The sequence below is a fragment of the Giraffa tippelskirchi genome, chromosome 8, assembly GCF_054371585.1.
Source record: "Giraffa tippelskirchi isolate mGirTip1 chromosome 8, T2T-mGirTip1v1.2.pri, whole genome shotgun sequence".
Classification (NCBI taxonomy): Eukaryota; Metazoa; Chordata; class Mammalia; order Artiodactyla; family Giraffidae; genus Giraffa; species Giraffa tippelskirchi.
The window spans coordinates 4,706,780-4,724,362 of record NC_137282.1 but is presented as its reverse complement, the minus strand read 5'-3'; the positions used below and the strand labels follow the sequence as shown (position 1 = coordinate 4,724,362).

The following is a 17,583-nucleotide window of genomic DNA, read 5'->3' as shown; positions in this document are numbered from 1 at the left end:
GTTTACCCACTCCTGTTATATGCCTCCAGAAGCAGTTATTATTTGGGAAGTGCAGATTACTGTGTCTGATCAGAGTTACTGATTTGATCGTCTGTTCTCCCTGCCACACAACAGATCAGGGATGCATTTTTGCTCACTTCTCCAGACCTAGTGCTTGGAACATTGCAGAAATGTAACAAACATCACTTGAATGAGATAAATCACCATCACGCACTCACTCTAAAGCACCAGCAGTTAGGAACAGCTGATACAAGATTCAAGGGGAGGACCCACAAATTTAGTGAAATAACCTGCGAAGTGGCTTTCATGTAAAAAAATGCCATTACATTTGCTAACTATTTTACAATGTTTTCACCTTAAAATAGAGGAGAACTCACACAAACATATTGTTCCTGGGTTGATTCCTACTCAGTTGCCAGAAATCATTGAGGTGATGCGGCAGCAAAAGACAAAGTTAATCTCCAGGAGTCTTTCCACTTGTCAAGGGGCACTTGTCAGTTAGACATAAAGGGAGGCTTTGGCTGTCTATGTGAGAAAAACAAAAAGGGATGATTGTGATGAAATTTAAAGACTTCATGTACTTGCCAAGATCACTGGTCACCTCACTCCCCTTGTAAAGTTAGTGCAATGCAACCAACTTCATGACATCCATGACTTCTACCTTTTTGGTGAAAATAGATTGTGCTGTTACATTTTCTACGAATACTACAAGGCAAGATACTCAATAAAACATCAGAGACTTCTATGCTTGGGCTGAAAGTATGCAAGCAGATCTGGGTCTAGGATGGACCAAAAGACAGGCTGCTTCACTCCTTTTATTTCCTGTGTTCCTGACTCCTGCTCATTCATAAGTTCTAATGAGATGTTCCTATCTAATGTACATGAGGATCATGAAGGTTATGGCTTTCATGAAATTCAAACAAAATGATTACTCTCACTTCTGCTAAACAAACATTTAAACTCAAAAATGCCTATAGAATATCCCCAACCAGTGAAAATTCTCAGCCTCAGTTGAGTCTTGAACAAGGCGGTGTTTCAGGCACTGACCCTCCACACAGTTGAAAGCCCTCGTATATTTATAGTTGGCCCTTCATACTCAAGGATCTTCCGTATTTCAGGCTTGGCATTTGCAGATTCAACCAACCACAAACCACTTAGGAGCACAGTATTTACTTCCAAAAAATAATTCCACATGTAAGTGGACCCATGTATTTCAAACCCACGTTGTTCAAGGGTCCACCATACTTGTGAACGGAGAGGGGACTTCTGGATTACTATGGTACTGGATTTCTCAGATTCAACTACATCTCAGGCCCTGTGTTCTATGAGATGCTCTACACTCTTATATAGTGACATCTGTTACCTGCAACCAAGGGAATCTGGAAGAGTAAGGCAAATCAACTCAGTCAAATTCAAACACGTGAATGGTCTGAGGTATAAGGCTGTTACAGAGAAAGGAAAGAGAACCCTTCTTGAAATAATCTCTGTGGGAGAGAAGCAAGTATCCCCTTAAAGAGAAATGAAAACTACCTTCCAAAATGAAAAACTGAAGAATGCAATTGTGATTAGAAATATTGACTTCTGTACCTAGGTTCAGCTCAATTAAGTAATCATCTTTTACACATACACATGCATACACACTCACCAAGGTATTCTCTGCCTCTTTCTAACTACTTAATTTTATGGACTTAAAATGCCATTAATAGTAAAGCACACTTTATATAAATAGTAAATAAAAAACAGTAAAGCACACTAATAACAAATAAAAACAAAGAAATACTCAATTAAATGGTGGTCCAAGGCTTTCTTATCATTTATTTTTTATTTTCTACTTCTTGAAATGGTTTCTTTTAGATTTAGGCAGACAAATTCCTAGCACTTATCATTTCATCTGAGCTAAATGTGTTGATTAAAGTTTTCCTATAACATCTTTACAGAGTATAACCCGTTCATATCACTTTTCAATTCAGTCTTCGATAGCTATGTGTATAAACAAAAAAGGGAGAGAGAAGTATTTCTTAAAAGAGTGCTCCACCATCTCTAAGCTGCCAACCATCATTTGTAAAGTATTCATGCTAAAGCTTTCTTTTCCAGAAGATGTCAACAGAACATGGTCAGACAATAAACTAATCCTCCTTTCTCAAGTGCTCCTTAAATGGTCCTTTAAATGTCAAGAAGTTACTGTTGCCCAGTCATGCAACTGGAAATAGCAACCATGTCCACATGTGCAAAGAATGACAATTTATGCCATTGCTGTTGTGAACAATGGTTGCAAGATAACATAAATCATAAGCAGTGACCTGATTTTAGCGATACAAAAATGTGTGTTGGAGGGAAGTATACCTTAGAATCAGTGAAATACAACTGATGCTCACCCCGAGACACAAGGTGAAATCCCTGCAAGCCAGGTTTGACCATTTTTACTTCTGCAAAAACAAGTATTCTAACTCAAGAATACTTTTATTTTCAAACTAGTTAAAACCCTCCATTACTTGCAATTAGAGCTCAGAACAAGAATAATCAATCTAAAGAAACACCATTTCAACTGGCTAGCTTGGGCATGTGGTTCTACTTTACTAAAAGGACTTTTGCCACATGCTGTCCTGATCCAGAGGAGGTCGAGTTTCACGAAGGGTAACATTTCCCATTTCTCCTACTCTGTAGAGATGGAGTGGGCGGTCTGGAAAAGACCTGAAACCCAACAGGCTTACACGTATCCTTGCTTTACCTCTCACCCACCACCCCCCCAACCCTGCCTTGCAAATAATGATACCACGAGCTGCATTCACGTGAAATAACCAAGAAACAAACTGGAGATGTGTAGGCTGACAGAACACTTTTTATATACCATCTTTAAACCTCTCAAACTTTTGGGTTAAGCCACCAACCTTTTCACTCTTAAAGTCTGGGAATGATGCTGAAAATTTCCCCTGCCTTCCAGGGAAGCTAGGGTGTTGTCAGTGCAGCCAAACGACCCTATTCTCCACTCAAGGCCTTTCTTCCTGGCTTGGTGGCCGCCCCTTGTTGCTACGGAAGGTTTGGACCAGCATTTGACAAATCACCCTTCAGAGGAGATCGGGAGCGTTCAGGGTGGTATGGCCTAAGACTGGCTTATCACCCTTCAAGATTATTTCCTAAATCTATTGTCTGCTTCCAAGCTGAGTGGCAAGACTGTCTGTGAAACACTGCATCAGCCTCTAGCTAAAAAGTTTCCAAAGATCTGACTAGCACTGGTGGAGCGCATCAGAATTTGATCAAGTTAGTACTCCAGAGAATTAAGTGGCAGCCTATTACTGGCAGGAAGTTGTACAGAAAAGAATAATAATACAAGTTATTCTCATTCTACCAAATAAAGCAATTATCTTTTTTCCTTAGGCCTTGACTAAGGAAGAGGACTTTATTCTTCAAATAAGAAAACAAACGAGCCAAAAATATTTCCACTCTACATTTATTGTTAAATTAAGAAAGGCTTGGTCTTAGGGTTGTCAAAATAAACAGGATATGAAAATTTATAGACTTTTAGGAAATTTATAGTGATGTTGAAATGTACTGTACCCAGTGGTAATTTAATTTCCTTATGAGTCTTTCCCAAGAGAAAATGGGAACAGAATGTACCCGAGTCCAAGAAGAAATCCTTAAGAGACTGCTGGAAAGAAGCTAGTTGCTAATTGCAACCGAACCAGTTCAGATAATACAAATACAAAGGGGCAAAAGCAAGGGAATTCTCTGTGAGAAAGGAACAAGAAGAAAAAGATCAGAACAAAAATAAACCAAATGGCAGATCAATTTATGATGTGATGTGTTTTAAAATAAATGGCAGGTCAGGACAATACCACAAGAAAAAAAAAAGACAAAACTAGCTTTCAGTGGTGCTGAAGATCTATCAAGAACAGCACAAAAATTACATATTTACTGGATAAAAGGAAAACTACCCCAATAATCAGAAAAAAATGAGGACATACTTAAGAAAGACCACAGAAGACATTACAATCCCTCTAAATCATATACTGTTAGGCTGGCATGACTCTGCATAAAAATAATATGTTGAATATTAATTTCCTATACACTAGGATTGAGATTCCCAGGTGGCTCCGTGGTTAAGAATCTGCCTGCCAATGCAGGAGATGTGTGTTCGATTCCTAGATAGGGAAGATCCACTGGAGAAGGAAATGGCGACCGCTCCAGTTTTTCTGCCTGGGAAATTCACTGGATGGCTACAGTCCACAGGGTCACAAGAGAGTCAGACAGAACTGAGCAACGGAGCACGCACACCAGGGTTAGAGAAACCATGACTTTTTATAAGAAAATGTTATTTTGAATACTCCATAATATGGTTAGGAAAACTAGTGCATAATGCAAGGAAATGTCTTTTTAAAAATTTTTATATCAAATTTCAAATGAAAGGTCAAGTTATAAGGTTTCAAGAAATTTTCTTTTAGTGTTGTGGCATAAGTGTTCCAGTAGATTATATTTTAAAATAGGATGGTGAGTTGAAGCTGATGTTGGAAAGTATAAACATCATTAAAATGCTTTTAGGCCAATATGTCTTCTACATCAGCGACCCTCAAATCTTCCATGCATATGGATCACCTGAGGACCATGTAATGCGTAGTGTGACTCAGGAGGTCTAAACTAGGGCCCGGGAATCAGCATTTTAATGAGCTCCCAAGTGCTGCCCTACTGTGTGCATCAGATCTGAGCAGCACGGTTCCCGGCGGCCTCTGTTCCCAGTGCGGTCTTTCACTTGCGATATGTGGGCTGGAAGGATGATCAACTTCTAGCTCAGAACCACGTCCGGTCTCAATTATGGATTTGGGTTTAAGATGACCTTGTCCAAGTAACTGTTAAAGTCTGTAAGAACCTGCTCTCTCTTTTATTTAAAGTCGTCATTATAATGAAAAAAACTGTATAGCTGTAGCTTAGGTTACCAATGAAAATATAGACTCCTGTCTCAAGGAGTTTATATACAAACTGGGTGTGGGTGTGAATGTGACATTCCAGGACAGCCACCAAAGCAGCGGCGTATCTTCAAATCACATTTAAATCAAAGGTTTGATCCATTTTCTAAGCGAAAGAAAAATAAATACCCAATATAAAATTTGAAGGAAATTGAGATGATTTAGTCAGGAAATTTAAATGTTAATATATATTCTACATTGTCAGTTTCCTTTTGGACAGTTCTTACGAAAGGGCACGGCAGGTTAGAACTGATGGGAAAGCAGCTTTCAGGTTGCAGGGGAGACAGAACTTCCATGAGCCCAATGACAAACAGGGCTGTCCGTGCCAAGAGCATTCTTGGCTGTTTAAAAAGATACTGATGAGCAGTGGTCAGGGAAACATGAGGAAAAACTACAAGGAGGTATCATCTCACACCTGTCTGAATGGCAATTATCAAAAAATAAAAGTGTTGGGAAGGATGCAGACTGTTGCGAGAATGTAACAGCCCCACATCTGTTGGTGGGAGTGTAAGTTGGTATAGGCATTGTGGAAAACAGTACAGGGTGCCTGGGGGGACACTAAAAATGGAACTACCAGGTGATCCAACAATCCTCCTGAGTATATATTCAAAGGAGATGAAATCAGTACCTTGAACGGGTATCTGCACTCTTATTTTCATTGGCGTTATTCCCAACAGTTAAGATAAGGAAACAACTGAAGTGTCCACTGAATGATGAGTAGATAAAGCAATCATGATATACATGTAATAGACTATTATTCAGTCTTTAAAAAGGAGGTCCTGCCTTTTGCAATATCCTGGATAAGCCAAGGGGACATTATGCTGAGTGACATCTGCCACACATAGAAGGACCGGCATGGCCTGGTGTTGCTTACGTACGGAATCGAAACACGTTAATGTAGAGAGGCAGAGAGGGGAGTGGAAGTTACCAGGGGTGGCTGGGGTGTGCGGAGATGTAGAAAGGGCACCAAGTCAAAGTTCTACAGGATAAATGAGCCCAGAGATCTAACCTGCAGGCATGATGATTAAAGTGAATGACATGGTATTGAATACTGGAAATCTGATACGAATAGATTTCAGATGCACTTACCACACACAACTATGTGAGGAGATGAGATAGTTAATTAGCTGGACTGTAACATTTCACTTTGTATGTGTACATTAAATAATCATGTTGTACACCTTAAATATACACAATCTTTTTTAAGTGGTGGAGAACTCAAGAATGGCTGTTAGTTAATACCAACTAAAATTAAATATAGACTCAGAAAATAATGGAGGCACTTCCTAAAATTATGCAACTAACTCTTTCCTCCAAAGGCTTTATAAAAATATATGTCAGTAAATACAATCAAAACAGTGTTAGGATTGATTCCTTGCATCTGCGAAAACAAGATGGATTTGTTAGGAATTCTAGAATTCCTTGCTGCTGTGGCCCTACAAGCATTTAACTGGTAAGAAAATAATCCTGCCAAGCTTTAGAAAGACTCAAGAGGCTGGAAAGAGCCAAGATGTTAGAAATATCCCCATTCCCACTGTTCTCCTTTCTGTCAAACTCATAAAAATGTACATAATCTGTGCACATTTGCAAAAGTGCACTGTGTTTATGTCAAGGTAAACTTGAATGTGAAGCTTTCTGTGTCTTTCATACAATGCATCCTATTGTTTCTCTGAGAAAAAAGGATGAGATATTTTGATACCTGGCGTATGCTGAGATTATTCAATTTGAGTTGGGGAATTAAGAACAGGTTCGTACTGCTTATGCTTGATCAGTTTAAACTGTTACACTATACAAAATACTCCTTCTTTCGGAGAGCCTGAAATTTAATATCTTTTAAAATGGGAAAAACCAAAAATGACTTCTCTTCTAGAATATGATATAATTACAGCCTTCTGAGGCTACAGCTAAGCCAATTTTTTGGCTTATCTTTCCTTTTCACCATGTCATTTCATTCTCGTTAGAAAAAGTCTTAATATTTAAAACAAAATTTGCTCTACATGAAGCAACCAGTGCTTTTAAAACATTTCCAAAAGGTAGCTGTAGTACAGAGAACTAAAGTATCTAAATCTAAGTCCTTGGCTCTTTCACTTACTAACTCTGTGATTTCAAGTATATGGCAACCTACTGCAGTATTCTTGCCTGGAGACTCCCATGGACAGAGGACCCTGGTGGGCTACAACCCATGGGGTTACAAAGAGTTGGACATGACTAAAGTGACTTAGTGGCTTCTCAGATAACGCTAGTGGTAAAGAACCTGCTTGCCAATGCAGGAGATGTAAAAGACGTGGGTTCGATCCCTGGGTTGGGAAGAGTCCTTGGATGAGGGCATGACAACCCACTCCAGTATTCCTGCCTGGCAAATCCCCTTGGACAGAGAAACCTGGTGGGCTACAGTCCAGGGGTTTGCAAAGAGCTGGACATGACTGAAATGACTTAACTCTCATACACACACACAGCGACTTAGTACAAAGTTTGAGTTTCTTCTTTTGTAAAGCTTCTCAAAGACATGAAGGAAGGATTAGATAAGATAGCACATACTCATGCCCTTTGAAAACTCTAGAATGGTATGTTAGTTTTATATTATTTTAGGTAGTGGCAGCAGCAACCATAAAAACAACCATAAAGTAAAACACGTTGACATATATCCAGCCTAGACTTGCTAAGCTGTCCTTTTATGAGCCTAGCCATCCCCCGATCCAATTTTTAAGGGTTTGTTTCTGGCACCACTCCTGGCATGAACTTCTGAATCGGTCAGGAGACAGAAACAGTATCAGACAGGATTTAATGTCAAAAATTGTTAACCAGATATTGGAGATCTGAAAACGCAAAAATGGAATACAAGTATTATTAGGCAATAAATTGCAGAAAGCAGCTCTTCATAACAGGCTGGGGGAAAAAAAAGAGAAGAGACTGGAACTTCCACGGCTTAAGGCTCAAAGGAGGGACCAGACCTCAGAGAGGACTCCACCTGGTACGTGCTAGCGGCTCTGAAACTGGTTCTGGGCGTGTTGGAAAAACTACCAAGTGGAATCAACATAACCACCGAAGCTAACTGTCACTGCCTGGGTGGAGGGGCGTGGGTACAGGAGTGTCCCAGCCATGCAAACCTGCTTCTTCTTCCTTGTCCCACTTTCCAGGCACTGTTGAGCATTTCTGTGGGAGGCAAACAGGGATCCAGCTGGATGTGACCAAATGCGGTTGTATCATCTCAGGGAGGCATCACAGAGCAGAGAGTAGAAAGGTACACTTTACCCCAAGAAATCGTATTTTAATAACCAGTATATCCAGCTTTCAAATACATTTTGCTTTCTGGGAAAGTGTTTCAAAAGATGATTCAATTCTAGTATTTTCATATGGGGCATGCATTCACCATTTAACCACAGTTCCTACCACTCCCCATTATCACATTTGTGTTTTATTCCTCCAGATCACAATTCTAAGTACCACTGATTCTTCTAGAGATTCCGTGGTACACACTCCAAATAATAAACTCTCAAGAAATAAAGCTGAGAAGCACAAAAACTCATGCTTTGTAAAAGTGAAAGTAGCTCAGCCGTGTCCAACTCTGGTGACCCCCATGTACTGTAGCCTGCCAGGCTCCTCTGTACATGGAATTCTGCAGGCAAGAATATTGGAGTGGGTAACCATTCCCTTCTCCAGGGGATCTTCCCGGCCCAAGAGTAGAATCCAAGTCCCTTGCATTGGAGGCAGATTTTTTACCATCTGAGCCACCAGGGAAGCCCCCATGATTTAGGAGGTGCTGCAATTCAAAGGATGCAAAAATTGGGTGGAGTAACATCTTAGATTCCATACTCAGTGGAAATGTCATCAGTGTTGTGATATTCCTAATATACTCAAAATATTTATTTACTTGGCTTAAATTACTATACTACAGTAATAGTATTATATTATTACTAGGTTACTGTCCCTGAAAAAGGGCATGGCAACCCACTCCAGTATTCTTGCCTGGAGAATCCCATGTACAGAGGAGCCTGGCGGGCTACAGTCCACGGGGTTGCAAAGAGTCGGACATGACTGAGCGATTTTCACTCACACTCACTCACACACTCCTGTACCTACCAGTTGAATGCTTATCACACAGCAAACACTGAATAAGGTGATTCACATATCCTACATTACTGTTCATTTACTATCTTCCAGGTCTATCATTATGCTCATTTTACAGAAGCAATGCCACTTCAAAAGGTTAAGCCTTATAGCCAAGATTCTACCATTGGTGTGTCAATGCAGGGCTAGAATTTAGTCTGGAAGACTCCAAAACACAATATGTCAGTTTTACATTTCCCTGTTTCCACAGAAAGATTAATTTTGTACGGAGGGGTCCACTTGGAAACTGGCAGAGAATATCTGCTGAAGTTAAAAGATACAAAAATGCTGCCACAGTGAGGCTAATTTTCAAGTGATAGCAGTTTTCTCAAAGTTAACTTTTATCAGGAATTCCCTGGAGGTCCAGTGGTTAGGACTCTGTGCTTTCACTGCAGGGGTCAAGGGTTAGATTTCTGTTGGGGTGTTTGTGGAACTAGATCTTGCAAGCTGCACAGCATGGCCTGAATAAATAAATAAATAAAATGTAGCTTTATTCTAAATAAAATTTAAAGTTAATTCACAGTTTTAATTTTAAAATTTTGCACAATTTGAACATTGTAAGAACTACAGAGAAGAAAATACTGGCTACAGAATTGGCAAAATGAATGCCACAAAATTCCTGTACAAAAAAATACTGAGCAGAGACTGGTATCCATCTATCAAAATCCATTCTGTCCCTCATCCTGGGCACGAAATTAGATGACATCACCCAGGCACCCTTGCAGGTAGGTGTGGCCACATGACTGAGTCCTAGCCAACTGGATTGTGAGTGGCTGCTATGTGGTCCTTTCTGATCTGGCCCATAATAAATAGCCTCCCGCCATCATGCCTTCATCTCTTTCCTCTCTCTCCGTGTGAATGCAGATGATATCAGGACTCTAGGAAATGGAAGAAACTCAAGTCAGGATGCCTAGATAGGTAAATCATCTCATGGTGATCTCCACTCCTATTCTGGACTTTTTCTGTATATGAGGAATAAATTTCTGCTATTTTATGTTTCACTCTGTTTCTACTGCTTAGTTTCTTCTTAATTAACATAGGCATCATTTTAATAACTACATTGTTAATATTAAAAATAATGCTGAATCCAGTTAGATGTTCTTACAATTCAGATTAGAAGCAGAAAACTAGAAAAGATTAGAAGGGGAAAACTAGAAAAGAAGACTTATCTGTAAATAAGATCCCTGAGAGAAGCAAGAACTGATAGCTGATAGCTTGATAGCAAAGGAAGTGACAGAAAGAACCCAGAAACCATATAAGAAAAAAAGGCAGTCTGGAGCCATCTGGTATAGGGCCGTATCTCCACGAATCTGTAAAGCCTTGAGGACATCAGCACAATAGTTCCTTTCAGTAGCTGATGCATATAATGACGACTAACTTAGCAAAAAGTTAAGCCACTTTCCCTAAGTTCTGTTTATAAAGCAGAAGTGTGTTACAATATGCCTGTATTAGCTGACATGGTCCACATTTTAAAAAATCCTGCTACTTAAGGGATGGGCTTCAGCTAGCTGGAAAATGTACCTATGGAACAGCAAGTTTCTAAATGGTGGTACATTACTGTGCATTTATCTGAGAAAGCATCCTTTGAAATATTGCAACTATAAATCCTGGAGGGAACTCAGATGTGGTTAGATTTGATCCAAAGCAGATGATAACAAATAGCCTCCTTTTCAATGCATTCCCAGTTCATGGGCAAGAATCTGTTCTGAGGTGAGTCACTCTCACACCTTGTTGGTTATCTTTCCACTGCTATTTTCTGGGGCATCAGGTGTGAACCATGTATCTGAGCTGTGTGGTTTTCCTGCTGAGATTAGTAATAGCTGTGCCACCAAGTATTACTGTGCAATACACCTATGGGTTACATTTAGATTACATTGGATTTCTATACTTGGGAAATACATACTTTAATTTTCCTCTTTTGTTAAAATCGATAATGTGTGGAAAAGAAGTTATCAGTTCATGAAACCGACTTGTACAGTGGGTATTATTCGCTTTATAAGAGGAACACTTATACCACCAAACATGCATTTAATGAATTAGGGCATCCAGCCTACGAAAAAAAGAGGCTGGCAAGTAAGAACACTGGGAATGGGAAACAATCCCAAGGGCAAGGCAGATGATAGAAGCTGGGATACAAAGGAAATTTCAGGAGTGCAAAAATTCAGTGATAAGCTCTTTCAGTTTTCCCCTCCAAGTGCATGGAGGCTTATAAAGAGCTGAATCCATTATTCACAAGATAAAGGCCAAGCAAGGAACTGAGACCATTATATCAGAAGCAGTGCAGTCTTACTTGGCAAAACATATGACTGATATCCTTTATGGTACCACAAATCTTTTGTTTTGTTTTGCTTTTTTTGCACATGGATACACTAAACAGCTGTCATTTCTTTTTATACCTGTTATGAATTTTTAAAAAGTGCTATCAAAGCACTTGTTTTAGTATCTTTTTACTGTCTTTTTCTTTTTTTTTTTCTTTTACAGTAGGCCTCAGAGAAGCCTGAGGGCATGTCCTAAAGCTCATTAAACCAGGAGGAATAATGTCCAGCCGCACGTTGATTCTCTGTGGGGACTTGGGATGTTTGCTATGTGGACTAAACTGTAGGGAGCCAAAATAAAAATTCTTTAATGCTGAAAATAATATAATTATGAAAATATTTTACCTCTAGAATTACAATGCTCAAATTAGAATGACTTGCCCTTCAACAAGAGTTTTAAAAATATTTAACTTTTTGCTAAACCACAGAAAAGTGCACAAATTCTAAGTGTGCTACTCATTAAATTTTTACCAAACACATGTGTGACCAGCATTCAGATTAAGAAGTAGAACATGATTCACAAATAGAAGCTCCCTCTGAGTCTTTCCCTCCATCCCCCAGGGAAATTACTGCTGATACTTGGACTACTGGAGATGAACTCTGCCTCTGAGTATCCATACACTGGAAGCTGGATGCACTATAATAGACATAAGATTCAGCCGCAGAGTTGCACGCAGTTGTAACCTTGTTCATTCTCACCGATGTATGACATCTAATTGTTGTTACACCCCATCCATTCCGATATTGATAGACTTTTGGGTATTTTCCATTTGTGAACTCTCGGGAATACCACTAGTATCAGCTTGTTGCACACGTGTTTTGGTGAACATATGCTACTGGTTTATCAGGCTTATGCTGAGGCATAGAACCAACAGGTTATAAGATTTATGCATGTTCAGATGTAGCAGATACTAACAGTTTTCCAAAGTGACTGCACCCTGTTATACTCCACCAGCAGTGTACTGGAGGGCTGGCTGCTCCAAATAGTCATGATAACTAGGTGATACCTGTTTTTCATTTTAGTTATGCTTAGTTTAGTAGTTGTGTGGTATATTCATGCAATGATTTAAATTTGCCTTTTCCTGCAGATTAACTAATGATGTCAAACAGAATGAGACTTTCTGACATATTTTTAAATGAGCGTGTATTTCACAGAATTCTGAGGCAGTGGAGAGTCTCAAAGATGACCATTCGGGGAGAGCAGGTGTGTGGTACACCTGCCCCTGTGGGTCCTCCCTACCCACCTCTGCCTGCACCTCTGGAGGAGAACACTGCAAAGTGATCACGGGACCTGGACTCAGCCTCTGAATGTTTCCCAATACAATTCATCACACAGTCATTTCCACGCAAACAGAATAAACTCACCAGAGGAATCTTACTGACCAGATGAAATTTATCAAAAACAGAAAGGTAGGAATTGGAAGGTAGGAAAAGGCTACTAAAGACAGCTTTGGGTTTAATTTCAGATCTGCCATTCATCGTGGCAGAAGAACAGGGCCCCATTCATGATACTGACTTTATCGGGTGGTTTGATTAGCTTTATAGTAGCAAAGTTTGTAGAGCAGCAACGTTTGGTTCACTAAACTGACACTGGCAAGTTAATTCACTCAGTTGTGTCTGATTCTTTGCGACCCCATGGACTGTAGCCCGCCAGGCTCCTCTGTTCATGGGATTTTCCAGGCAAGAATGCTGGAGTGGGTTGCTATTCTCTTCTCCAGGGGATCTTCACGACCCAGGGATTGAACCTGTGTCTCCTGCATTGGCAGGCAGATCCTTTACCACTGCACCCCCTGGATTAACTAAAAACTGTGTGCATATCTGCAGTTCTATTCTCCTACCTTTGTTTAAGGACAGCTTTCTTTCTCCTGGGGACAGATCTCTCACTACTTCTGCAGATCTATCTGTTCTTGAACTCGTATGCTTCTTAAAACCTGCTGAAGATGGCAGAATTTTAGATCGACTATGAGTCATTAAGAGAACAAGGTCTGGACAAAGAAGATGTGGTACATATATATAATGGAATATTACTCAGCATGAAATAGAACAAAATAATGCCTTTTGCAGCAACATGGATGGACCCGGAGACTCATACTAAGTAAAGTCAGATAAAGACAAATACCATATGATACTACTTAAAGTGGAATCTAAAATATGACAAAAACAGACTACAAAACAGAAACAGACTCACAGACACAGAGAACAGGCTTGTGGTTATCAAGCGGGAGGAGGGCTAAGGGGGCTGTGGATTGGGAGTCTGGGGTTAGCAGAGGCAAACTATTTTACATAGAATGGATAAACAAGTTTCTACTGTATAGCACAGAGAACTATATTCAATATCCTATGATAAGCCATAATGGAAAAGAATACAAAAATAGAATGTAAATATATATATATATATGTATAACTGAATCACTTTGCTGTCCAGCAGAAACTGGCACAACACTGCATATCAACTATACTTCAATAAAAAAAGAGGGATAGCATGGTCTTTCTCAACATTTGTCTACAGCAAGACACATCTGGGCCACCTAAGTCATCATCTAAAATCGTGGAAAAAGAAGTGGGGTTGTTCAGTGATGGAATCATGAGAAAGAGCCAGGTCATTTCCCCGAAATTTGTGATGGCATGCATCACCTCTGGTGTGTGGGAAGTACTCATTCATTTATGCCACCTTTAGCAAATCTCAAAATGTTTCATGACCAACAATGAGTTCAACCGCTGGCCAAGAGGGACAAAGATGCTCCTGCCGAATGAAAACTACAGAAACAACCAGACTCTTGGCAGCTCCTTTTAGCTACCCTTGAGTGGTTCCAAAGTCCTCAGCCTGCCCTCAGGGGAAGGTGGAGGATTTTCTCTGATTTCTGCTCATCCCCAGATGAAGTTTCTTCCTTCTCTATTCACAAAGCAATACTTCACACAAGCTTGTAGTGGCTTAATTGCAATTCTGAAATCCAAATGGCTCTGAATACCAAAATTCCTCTTCCATAACTCATTTAGCAGCAATACCTTATCTGATCCAAACTTATTTCAAGGCTGAAGACTCTCCTGAGGTTTTATCATCTTAGCTTACTTTGTGGGGGACATTGATATGTTTCGTTGCAGAAGTGTCGGTGTGTTTGCTCAGGAAGTGCTGGCGCAAACTGAGTTGAGAGTGGTGCTAATTCATGGCATCTGTGTAGGCTATTTTTCAAAATCTGATCATTTAAAAATTTTGACATAACTCTGTCCCCGAGATGTTGCATAGAAGAACTGGACTAGGGTTACAGCAGATCTTGCTCTCAAACTCCTGTCCTCTGTGTGTTTACCCTTTCAGTTCAGTCGCTCAGTCGTGTCCGACTCTTTGCGACCCCATGAATTGCAGCACGCCAGGCCTCTCTGTCCATCACCAACTCCCGGAGTCTACCCAAACCCATGTTCATCGAGTCGGTGATGCCATCCAACCATCTCATCCTCTGTCGTCCCCTTCTCCTCCCGCCCCCAATCCTACCCAGCATTAGGGGCTTTTCCAATGAGTCAACCCCTCGCATGAGGTGGCCAAAGTATTGGAGTTTCAGCTTCAACATCAGACTTTCCAATGAACACCCAGGATTGATCTCTTTTAGGATGGATTGATTGGATCTCCTTGCAGTCCAAGGGACTCTCAAGAGTCTTCTCCAACATCACAGTTCAAAAGCATCAATTCTGCGGCGCTCAGCTTTCTTCACCGTCCAACTCTCACATCCATACATGACCACTGGAAAAACCATAGCTTTGACTAGATGGACTTTCATTGGCAAAGTAATGTCTCTGCTTTTAAATATGCTATCTAGGTTGGCCACAACCTTCCTTCCAAGGAGTAAGCGTCTTTTCATTTCATGGCTGCAGTCACCATCAGCAGTGATTCTGGAGCCCAAAAAAATAAAGTCTGACACTGTTTCCACTGTTTCCCCATCTATTTCCCATGGAGTGATGGGACCAGATGCCATGATCTTAGTTTTCTGAACATTGAGCTTTAAGCCAACTTTTTCACTCTCCTCCTTCACCTTCATCAAGAGGCTCTTTAGTTCTTCTTCACTCTCTGCCATAAGGGTGGTGTCATCCGCATATCTGAGGTTATTGAGATTTCTCCCGGCAATCTTGATTCCAGCTTGTGTTTCTTCCAGCCCAGCGTTTCTCATGATGTACTCTGCATATAAGTTAAATAAGCAGAGTGACAATATACAGCCTTGACGTACTCCTTTTCCTATTTGGAACCAGTCTGTTGTTCCATGTCCAGTTGTAATTGTTGCTTCCTGACCTGCATATAGGTTTCTCAAGAGACAGGTCAGATGGTCTGGTATTCCCGTCTCTTTCAGAATTTTCCACAGATTATTGTGATCCACACAGTCAAAGGCTTTGGCATAGTCAATAAAGCAGAAATAGATGTTTTTCTGGAACTCTCTTGCTTTTTTGATGATCCAGCGGATATTGGCAATTTGATCTCTGGTTCCTCTGCCTTTTCTAAAACCAGCTTGAACATCTGGAAGTTCACGGTTCACGTATTGCTGAAGCCTGGCTTGGAGAATTCTGAGCATTACTTTACTAGCATGTGAGATGAGTGCAATTGTGTGGTAGTTTGAGCATTCTTTGGCATTGCCTTTCTTTGGGATTGGAACGAAAACTGACCTTTTCCAGTCCTGTGGCCACTGCTGAGTTTTTCAAATTTGCTGGCATATCAAGTGCAGCACTTTCACAGCATCACCCTTGAGGATTTGAAATAGCTCAACTGGAATTCCATCACCTCCACTAGCTTTGTTCGTAGTGATGCTTTCTAAGGCCCACTTGACTTCACATTCCAGGACGTCTGGCTCTAGGTGAGTGATCATACCATCGTGATTATCTGGGTCGTGAAGATCTTTTTTGTACAGTTCTTCTGTGTATTCTTGCCACCTCTTCTTAATATCTTCTGCTTCTGTTAGGTCCATACCATTTCTGTCCTTTATCGAGCCTATATTTGCATGAAACATTCCTTTGGTATCTCTAATTTTCTTGAAGAGATCTCTAGTCTTTCCCAATCTGTTGTTTTCCTCTATTTCTTTGCACTGATCGCTGAGGAAGGCTTTCTTATCTCTCCTTGCTATTCTTTGGAACTCTGCATTGAGATGGGAATATCTTTCCTTTTCTCCTTTGCTTTTCGCTTCTCTTCTCTTCCCAGCTATCTGTAAGGCCTCCTCAGACAGCCATTTTGCTTTTTTGCATTTCTTTTCCATGGGGATTTTCTTGATCCCTGTCTCCTGTACAATGTCACGAACCTCTGTCCATAGTTCACCAGGCACCCTGTCTATCAGGTCTAGTCCTTTAAATCTATTTGTCACTTCCACTGTATACTCATAAGGGATTTGATCTAGGTCATACCTGAATGGTCTAGTGGTTTTCCCTACTTTCTTCAATTTAAGTCTGCATTTGGCAATAAGAAGTTCATGATCTGAGCCACAGTCTGCTCCTGGTCTTGTTTTTGCTGACTGTATAGAGCTTCTCCATCTTTGGCTGCAAAGAATATAATCAATCTGATTTCGGTGTTGACCATCTGGTGATGTCCACATGTAGAGTCTTCTCTTGTGTTGTTGGAATAGGGTGTTTACCCTTTAGTCTGAATTATTTTAAAGAGATGCAAATCAAACCAAAGACACACGGATTTTCACCTAACAGAGCAGCCAAAATATAAACAGTTGAAAGTAGCCACAGTGGAAAAAGATATGGGAGAAGGGACCACCATACACCACTGGTGGGAATGCATATTGGTATAAACTTCCTGAGAGGCTATTTGCCATTTTCTCAGAGATTTTAAAATCCTTGTGAACTTTGACCCAGCAATCCTACTGCAAAGTATCCTGTGGAAAGAGTAAAACAGTATGCCAAGAACATGCCATATTGAATAGAAAAATATAAAATAAAGGTTTATCGATAAAAGACTGACTAAATAAATTTTGGTATAACCACAAAAAAAGCACTGTGGTGTTGGAGAAGACTCTTCAGAGTCCCTTGGACAGAAGGAGATCAAACCAGTCAGTCCTAAAGGAAATCAACCCTGAATATTCATTGCAAGGGCTGATGCTGAAGCTCCAATACTTTGGCAGCCTGATGCGAAGAGCTGACTCATTGGAAAAGACTCTGATGCTGGGAAAGACTGAAGGCAAAAGAAGAGGGCGGCAGAGGATGAGATGGTTAAATACCATCACTGACTC

At 40.4% G+C, this 17,583-nt stretch overlaps 1 protein-coding gene across 22 annotated transcripts in view; it reads right to left on the bottom strand.

Annotated features, from left to right (window-relative positions):
* Positions 1-17,583, bottom strand: part of RARB (retinoic acid receptor beta) — a 1,227,259-nt gene that overhangs the window by 579,276 nt on the left and 630,400 nt on the right. For 2 of the 22 annotated variants that reach the window (XM_081521067.1, XM_081521083.1), the window contains one exon: positions 13,219-13,314. The exons of 16 other annotated variants lie outside the window; for them this stretch is intronic. The gene's annotated coding sequence lies outside the window, so the exon portion shown is untranslated. Of the gene's footprint in view, positions 1-377; positions 526-13,218; positions 13,315-17,583 lie in introns of those variants that run through there. 4 more of the 22 variants (XM_081521064.1, XM_081521079.1, XM_081521090.1 and 1 more) reach the window with 4 other exon arrangements.